The sequence below is a fragment of the Eptesicus fuscus genome, chromosome 13 (genome assembly GCF_027574615.1).
Source record: "Eptesicus fuscus isolate TK198812 chromosome 13, DD_ASM_mEF_20220401, whole genome shotgun sequence".
In the NCBI taxonomy this organism is placed as follows: Eukaryota; Metazoa; Chordata; class Mammalia; order Chiroptera; family Vespertilionidae; genus Eptesicus; species Eptesicus fuscus.
In genome coordinates, this window is record NC_072485.1 from 11,435,149 (window position 1) to 11,444,573 (window position 9,425).

General features: G+C 36.1%; 1 pseudogene; it reads right to left on the reverse strand.

Moving 5' to 3' along the window:
- Positions 1-8,087: 8,087 nt before the first annotated feature.
- Positions 8,088-9,175, reverse strand: LOC103299254 (eukaryotic translation initiation factor 3 subunit M-like; annotated as a pseudogene).
- Between the last annotated feature and the right edge of the window lie 250 nt (positions 9,176-9,425).

The window sequence follows — 9,425 nt, forward strand, 5'->3', positions numbered from 1 at the left end:
TTACCTGATAGGTAATTTTATCCCATACAGAGTAACTCTGGGACTTGTATTAAGAATGTTAATCCTTGACAATGTGGTTCATTGGTCTTAATCAATGTACACATTGATTAACCAGCTAAAAATAAAGATTTTGTACTGTCAGATCATAGGATTTTTGTGGTTGTTGTTGTTGTTGTTAAACTTTCTGGAAAGGAATATTTTCCCAAGTCCCTCTGATCCCCAGAATTCAAAACCAGTGGTTTTAAATGTTGGCTCAACATCAAAATCATATAAGCAGCCTTTGAAAAGTACAGATGCTCAGTTCTCATCCCAGACCCTCTAAAGAGAATATCTGAGTGTTGGGTCCATGTATGTATAAAGTGCTAGAGATTGTTTGATGTACAGTCAGAATTGAGAATTGCGGATTTCTTTCTCATGGGAAAGCATAAGCATTATTGAAGTGGTATTGGCTGTTTTGTATTGTTGGCTTCAAAGAATGGATTCAATAAATGTTAGCCAGGGGGTCTAACACCATTTAGCCAGTTTTAAGTGCCAAAGACTATTTTCCTTATTGGTTTGATTGTTCTCTCCTTCTGGTGCTGGTATTTGCTTTCACTCTCTCAGACGCTGAGAATTAGGTCATGTTGTAATACGTTGGCCACTTGCTTCTGTTGTGTGCACGAAAGCTCCCCTCAGGTGGTAGGGTGGCGGATAAAGCCTGTTTAGATAGCAGCTCTGGACTCCCTCATATAAACTGTCATCTAGACTGCATTGCTCAGTGGGTGGTTGATGCCTGCACTTCCAGAGCTCTGCAAAAGCTCAAAGCCTACTGCAGTGCCCCCAAGCCCCCAAAGGGAAAGAAAGCCATTTCTGTTCTGGGAGACTGTATTGGACATAGATGTGATAATGGCCTGCTCAGTGTCTGAAGAATGAGAGACAGACAACCATTTTAAGGAGCTGAAGGCAGTGGCATACTCTGAAAACAGTCACTTCACAGGGAGATACAAGCAAGCGCCTGAGAGACGCAGGGAAAGTATGCAGCAGTAGGAATAAGGACATAAACATCTGTTGAAGGACTAGGTTCTGAGAGGAATGGGGACTCCGGAGTCAGCTTGAGGAGCCATTACCAACTACAAACCACTGGGCCAGCTTTGCCAGCAAGTATTCAAAATCGAACATTCTGCTCAAGAATGTAAAGATGGCTTAATATATGGAACTCGGTGCATATAATACACTATATCAGTATGTGGGACCATGCTTGTAAGACTTTAGTAGCTGCTGAAAAACATTTGCTAAGAATAATTTACTAATTTAGATCTAAAATAATAAGAGAACGAGTCTTCCATCATATAATAAAGAGCACTTAAAATGATTATATCAACCAGTGCTGACAAAGGTATAGTGAAACATATACTTTCATTCATTGTTTGTGGGAAGGTAAATGGGTTCAACAACTTTGGAAAACGATTGAACATATACATTTCATGAGGTATCATTTTTTTTACCTTGATTTATTAATCTAAATTATGTCATTCTTCTTTAAAAAAAAAAGCCAAAATAAAAATAAAAGCTCTAAGCACAAAGTTGTAAGTATGAGAATTATTTATTGTAATAATAAAAAATTGGAAGAAACCTAAATCAGTGATGTCCAAAATATTTGAGTGTTCATGACTTAGGGAAAAATAAAATTTGAGCATGCATCTCATTTACATATCTAACTATTTATGTATAAAGTCTACACATGTACTTGTAGTAATATTTATACATAACATGTAGGCATACACAAATAAATTGAAATCAGATGAATTAAAATGTTATTATCAATATAGATTATTTTAGTAAGAGCATTGTAGTTGAATATACCATATAATTTTGAAAATATTTGTTTAACATTCTATTTTTCAACAATTCCATGGTTTACTCTTAAGATTACTATTTTTGATACTTTTAAAAAAAAGTTAAGCTTGTTGAGGCAAAATTTGCATACAGTAAAATTTACATTCTTTAAGAGGACAGTTTGAGTTTTGAAAAATGTATACAGTTCAGTGACCACTACCACAATTAAGGTATTTTCCTAACTCATAAACTACCCCTCTAACCCTGAACCTCCTTCCAGTTGATCTCATCTCTAGCCCCTGGCAATCACTGATCCAGTCTTTTTACTTTAGTTTTTCCTTTTCCAGTGTCATAAAAATTGTACCATTTTTGTGTCTGCCTTCTTTTACTTAGCTTTCTGTGTCTGGCTATTTTTTTTTTAAAGCACAATGCCTTTGAGATTATTCACATTGTTGAATGTATCAGTGATTTGTTCCTTTTGATTCATGAGCAGTATCCCTTATATGGATATACAACATTTTATTTACACACCAGTTGATTAATATTTTGGTTCTTTTAATTCTGGTCATATGAAGACAGAGGGCAAAGATAGCTATCAATAAGCCAAGGAGAGAAACTCTATATCTCAGACTTCTAGCCTCCAGAATCATGAGAAAATAAATTTCTATTGTTATATCACTATAATAACGCAAAACTTGCCATCCCCAAATTTGTGTCTCTGACATGAGGATTATTTTATTTTTAAGAAACAAAGTAATCATAAAGAACCTTGACTTTCCCCTTAACTGCCTAAAAGAAATTAGTTGGCCTGCAGACTGAAGGATCCCAGGTTCGATTCCAGTCAAGGGCACATGCTTGGGTTGCAGGCTTGATCCCCAGTAGGGGGAGTGCAGGAGGCAGCCAATCAATGATACTCTCTCATCAGTGATGTTTCTATCTCTCTCTCTTCTCTGAAATCAATAAAAAAGTATATTTAAAAAAAGAAAAGAAGTTAGATTTACAGCCTATTCCAGGAAATAGAGCTATCACTAGAGATACGTACAAAGAATATGGGCTAAGTGTGATGGGGGAAAGTTGGCAGGACCTAGAGATCAGAGTCCCATTGTCTCTGCCCAGAGATATTTGTCACCAAACATTTGCTTACCAGAACATTGCTTTACCAAACAAGTAACCGTTTGTTTACCAAACATTTACCTTTCTGTGTAAATTGCTTTCTCCCCTTTGAAGTTCCAAACCACTAACTCCTTCTCCTTGCCTCAAGCTGGCATGTACACCTGAACTTCCTATATTGTTATGGGATCCCTGTACATATGTAAGCAATTAAATTTGGTTATTTTTCTCCTATTTATTCTACTGTCAATTTAATTCTTAGGCCAGGCAAAAGAACTTAGAAAGGCAGACAAAAATTTCTTCCTTTCCCAATACCACCTATTCTGTGGTACTTTGTTATTAGCACTGTGCAAAGGTATATTATTGCAATTTTATTTAAATATTCTTTTTTTTTGACAGTACAGGTTTGTTTATTCTTAAGCTTGTGTCTAGTAGAAAAAAGAACTTTCTGAGAGTAGCATACACAAAGGAGATTTTCAAATAGAAAAATACAAATTGAGTCATACTCCCCCCGCCCATCCAGTGCACTAAATAAATTACAATGGCATCTCTCTTGCAGAGCATCTTCTCCAGACACATTTTAAAGTTATTTTCATCATGATTTACAATATAGACAAAGACTAGGAGAAAACTGTTGACAGGTATCAGCGTGGCCTCCTTAAAAGAAGGCTGCTATCTCTGTGTCTGGATAGATTCTGTTAAGGGCCTCTTTTATAAAGAGGGAATCTTCAGAAACCCGTTGACATGTTAATAATGGCATGGTTACAGCCACTGTTTGGGTTAATGCAACCAGGTGGGCTCCGCACGGAGCCGATGGGTGGCTTTGAAGCTCATGCTTTCTCAGGGGAAGTACTAGTAAATATCATTATAACTTCATTGGCGAAGGCACCAGGAACAACTGATTGAGTGAGAATGCCTTGCAATCAGTGCATTTGCATACTCACTTTATCATGAAACTAAAGTGAATGGGTTTTTATATTGCAAACAGATATGTTTGAATAGAGACTTTAGATTATGACACACCAGTAGACAGGGCTCTGTGCATGGAGTTCCGCGCGTGGGCTACTCTCAGGAAGTTCCAGTACTATGTCAAACAGGAGTGGTGAAAGTGAGCATCCCTGTCTTGTTCCTGTTCTTAGGGGAAATGGTTTTAGTTTTTGCCCATTGAGTATGATGTTGGCTGTAGGTTTGTCATATAAGGCTTTTATTGTGTTGAGGTATGATCCCTCTATTCTCACTTTGCTGAGAGTTTTTATCAGGAAAGGGTATTAGATTTTGTCAAATGCTTTTTCTGCATCAATTGATATGATCCTGTTGTTTTTGTCTCAATTTGCTTATGTGATTTATGTTTATTGATTTGTGGATATTGTACCAGCCTTGCATCCCCACTTGGTCATGGTGTATGATCTTTCTAATGTAATGCTGGATCTGATTTACTAGAATTCAGCAATGTAGCAGGATACAAAATTAACATTTGGAAATCTATGGCTTTTTTACACACCAATAATGAACTCACAGAAAGAGGATTTTAGCATCTAGGTTCATCAGGGATATTGGCCTGTAATTATTTTTCTTTGTAGTGTCTTCATCTGGTTTTGGGATTAGGGTAAAGCTGGCTTCATAGAAAGAGCTTGGAAGTGTGTCTCCTTCTTGAATTTTTTGGAATAGTCTGAGAAGGATAGATTTTAGTTCTTTGAATGTTTGGTAGAACTCCCCTGTGAAGCTGTCCGGCCCAGGGCTTTTGTTTGCTGGAAGTTTTTTTTATTACTGCTTCAATTTCATCAGTAGTTATCGGCCTATTCAGGTTTTTGATCCTTCCTGATTGAGTTTTGGAAGCTTGTATTTTTCTAGGAATATGTCCATTTAGTCTAAATTTTCCAGTTTGTTGGAGTAGAGTTGTTAATAGTATTTTTTTTACAATCCTTTGTATGTCTGTGAGGTCAGTTGTTACTTCCCCTCTTTCATTTCTGATTTTGTTTATTTGGGTCATCTCTCTTTGTTTCTTGCTGAGCCTGGCTAGAGGGTCATTTATATTGTTTATCCTTTCAAAGAACCAACTATTGGTTTTATTGATCTTTTGTGTGTGTGTGTGTGTGTGTGTGTGTGTGTATAATATATTTTATAATTTTTTGGGGTCTGTGTCATTTATTTCTGCTCTGATCTTAATTCCTTCATTCTGCTTGCTCTGGGTTTTTCTTGTTGCTCTATTTCTAATTCTTTAAGTTGTAGAGTTAAATAATTTATTAACATTTTTTTCTTGTTTTTTTGAGGTAGGCCTGTAGAGCTATGAACTTCCCTTTCAGCACTGCTTTCACTGTGTTCTATAGATTTTGGATTGTTGTGTTTTCATTGTCATTTGTTTCCAGGATGCTTTTTATTTCTTCATTTTTCTCTTTGTTAACCTAATCATTATTTAATAGCATGCTGTTTAGCCTCCAAGTGTTTGATTTTTTTGATTGTTTTTATTGTAGTTTATCTACACTAATAAAATAATAAGATGCAAATTGACCGTATCCCTGTGACACACACCAGCCAATCAGGAGTGACTATTCAAATTAACCCAACGAAGATGGTGGGTTAATTTGCATACGCAGGTGCCGAGTGGCTGGGGGCGGGGCAGGACACTTGCGTCATCTCCGTGGTAATGACACAGGTGTCCCACCTTGCCCCAGCTGCTCCGAGTCTCTGGGCAGCGTGGGAAGGCAGAAAGGTTGCTCCGGGCAGAGTGAGAAGGCGGCTCTGGTCAGAGCAAAGGCGGTGCCGGCAGCCAGGGGAAGGAAGGCCCGTTCTTGCATGAATCTTCATGCATTGGGCCTCTAGTTTCTAATATTATGCCATTGTGGTCTGAGAAGATGCTTGATATGATTTCATTCTTCTTGAATTTGAAGAGACTTTGCCTGTGACCTATGTGGTCTATCTTTGAAAATGTCCCATGTACACTTGAGAAGAACATATAGTCTGTGGTTTGGGTGAAAAGTTCTGAAGATGTTAATTAAGTCCACCTGATCTAGTGAGTCATTTAGGATTGCTGTTTCTTTGCTGTTTTTGTCTAGAGGATTTATCCAGTGGTGTCAATGAGGTATTAAAGTCCCCTATTATGATTGTATTGCTGTCAATATCTCCCTTGATATCTTCCAGAAGTTTTTTTTATGTACGTGGGTGCTCTTGTATTGGGTGCATATATGTTTACCAGAGTTATATCCTCTTGTTGAATTGCTCCCTTTAGTATTATGAAGTGGCCCTCCTTATCTCTTGTTATGGCCTTCTCTTTGAGGTCTATTTTGTCAGATATATGTCTTGCTACCCCAGCTTTGTTTTCTCATTTCCGTTTTCCTGGAAAATATTTTTCTATCCCTTCACTATCAGTCTGTGTGTGTCCTTTGTTCTGAGGTGGGGGTCTCTTGTAGACAGCATATATATGGGTCATGTTTCTTATCCATTCAGCTACCCTATGTCTTTTGATTGGAGCATTTAATCAATTTACAATTAAGGTTATTATTGATAGGTACTTGTTTATCACCATTTTTATTTTTTATGCCTGTGTTCCTTTTTTCCTTTCTGTTTCTTCTTTTTACAGCAGTCCCTTTAGCATTTAATCCATTACTAGCTTGGTGGTAATAAACTCCCTTAGCCCTTTTTTGTCTGTGAAGCTCCTGATTTCACTTTCAATTTTGAATGATAACCTTGCTGGGTAGAGTATTCTGATTCTTGGATTCAGTCCCTTGCTTTGCATCACTTTGTATATTTCATTCCATTTCCTCTGGCCTGATGTGTTTCTGTTGAGAAATCAGTTGGTAGTCTAATGGGAGATCCCTTGTTGGTAACTTTCTGTCTCTCTCTGGTAGCCTTTAAGATTCTTACTTTGTCATTGATGTTTGCCAATTTAATTATGATTTGTCTTGGTGTTGGTCTTTAAGGTTTCATCTTGATTGGGACTCTGTGCTTCTTGGACTTGTGTGACATTTTCTTCCCTAAATCAGGGAAGTTTTCTGTAATTATTTCTTCAATCAGGTTTTCTATAACGTGCTCTGCTTCCTCTCCTTCTGACATGCTTATTATGTTATTTTACTATTTTTTACAACTTTATTGAAGAAAAGAAAATGTGCATATTCAAGGTGCACATTTGATAATTTGTGACATATGTATACACCCTTGAAGTCATCTCCACAGACAAGATAATAAACATTTTTTTTTGCCTCTTTGCACACCTTTCCTCCCTCCATCCCATCTCCAGATAACCAATGGCCTGCTTTCTGTCGCTATAAATTAGTTTGAATATCCTACTTTTTAAAATCACACAGTATACACACACCCCCTCCTTTGTTTTGCATGGCTCCTTTTACTCAGATCTGTGATTTTGAGATTTATCCATGTTGATGCATATATTAATAATTAATTCCTTTTATTCCATTCATTACCATAAATTGGTAATCCATTTATGTGTTGATTAACGTTTAGTTTAATGCTTGTCATACATGAAAAAGTTATCTCACCAAGATAACTTGATTGAAATGAAATGTAATATTTACTCCATTTGCTGAATCACTCTACTATTTTCCAAACTGTCCACCAATAGATAATTGGTTTTGTTGAAATTTCAATTTTCCCTCATGACAGTCTGTTGACATTACAAAAAAAATAGATATCATTAAATAATTACTTCTGTGATAAGTATGTTAAATCCACTGAAACCCTTTATTAAAAAGAAATAGTTTTTAGTTATTTTAAAGGAGATTAGAAAATTCTGTTTCTGAGTGTTTCAAGCATATAAATAAGAGAGGTTTTATAGGTAACACATCGTTTATGGCAGTAAAATCACTTAATGATGGAAACATTTCTAAACAGCCCTTTAAAAATGTTCTCTTTTGTGCAAATTTCTTTTGAATAGCAGCTACTTTTTTTAATTTATTGTTAAAGTGTCATCTTGAAGTAAATATTTAGTGTTTGTTTTTCTAAAAATATTTATGTAGCATTTTGTATACTTTAATTTTCATTCCATAAATTAAAAAAAATTAAACTCTGTATTTCTATAAAAGAAAAATAAGCAATGCACCTTTATGTTTGCTTGACAGTAATCTTTTTTTCCCTTCAAATTTCAGTTTAATGTTTTACTATGATTTAGATATTTTTCCCCCAAAGAATAAAATTTATAGCATAAAGATTCAGGTATCAGAAAGACTCAAAAGGCTGTTTTTCACTTTGTTCAACTTTTGTTCCAGACATTAAGCATCATACAGTTGTTGCCGTTGCTGTTTTCCAAATGTCCGATGTGTGCTGTGACTGATCACCACTTTTCTTGGGGTCTGATCAATTTTGCAGTAGGCCATTTTTGTTTTCATTGAATCATCAACTCCAATCTGAAGTTCCTGTTGCATTATATCAAGAGAAATTTCTTTATTTTCCATATTCTGTTCATGTTATCCAAGTGAATCTATGAAGTCTTTATTATTCTGATAAAACTTGACAATTTAGCACTCACAGCAATGGTTAAAAGATCAAGAATAAGCTCGCCTTCCAAAAAATTGATGGGTTTTAAAGTAAGAAGATGGTAAAAAAGAGAGGCATTTGGATCTTTCAATACTCGTACAATACCTGTGGGCACTGGAAAGGATTGTTCTCCATGTAACTTCCTAGCAATTTGACCGTGACTTTCAAAGCAGCATCATTTTTCTTATAATCCACAAGCACCTCATAAAGTAGCTTAAAAATGGTGTGCTTCTTTCCAATGATGATGTTCCAGTAAGAAAGCCGTTTTCTAACTTGACCCAGTTCAGCTGGAATATATTGGATAGCCCCACAAGATGCTGCCACTTTAATGAGGCTGCTATATACTGTATATCTTACAGGAGTATTCTTATCCATACCATGGAAAAGGTTGCTTAGCAACTGCAGTCTCAGAGGTGGGCGTTCATCTTCCTGAAATTTAACCAGCTTTTCACAGAGGCTGTCAATCAGGGCTTATTGCTTTTCTAAGTCCAAGATCAATAGGAGGAATACCACGCTGTTCATCACACTCTTATCGTTATCATCTTCCTTCAGACATACATCGCAGGCTTTAATAATCTGAGCTAAATCTACATGAAGACCACCTTCTGCGTTCTCTTCTGAAATTCCAGCTCTCTCTCTAAAAGTCAATAAAAATATATTTTTGAAAAAGAATACCAGCTTTTTTAGGTTTCTGATAAGCTCAAAGCTCAGCCTCCTGATCTTCCTCACTGACGTCGATGATGTAATGGCAAAGGCGGCGCATGGTGGATGCTCCATTAGCAAACAACTGGGACAGGAAAAGGGAGCTGATATGCTCTGTCACTTAACAAATCTCTTAGTACTTGACACAAAATGTCCATAAAGTCTATTTATGCTATAAAACATTTTAAAGGTAATTTCTTATTTATTTATCATTGTATATACTCTACTATCATTTGAGGACCTTTTGAAAAACATAACAGTAACCACAGTAACATTAGTAACTCACATAGTTTGAATGTATGATTTCAACT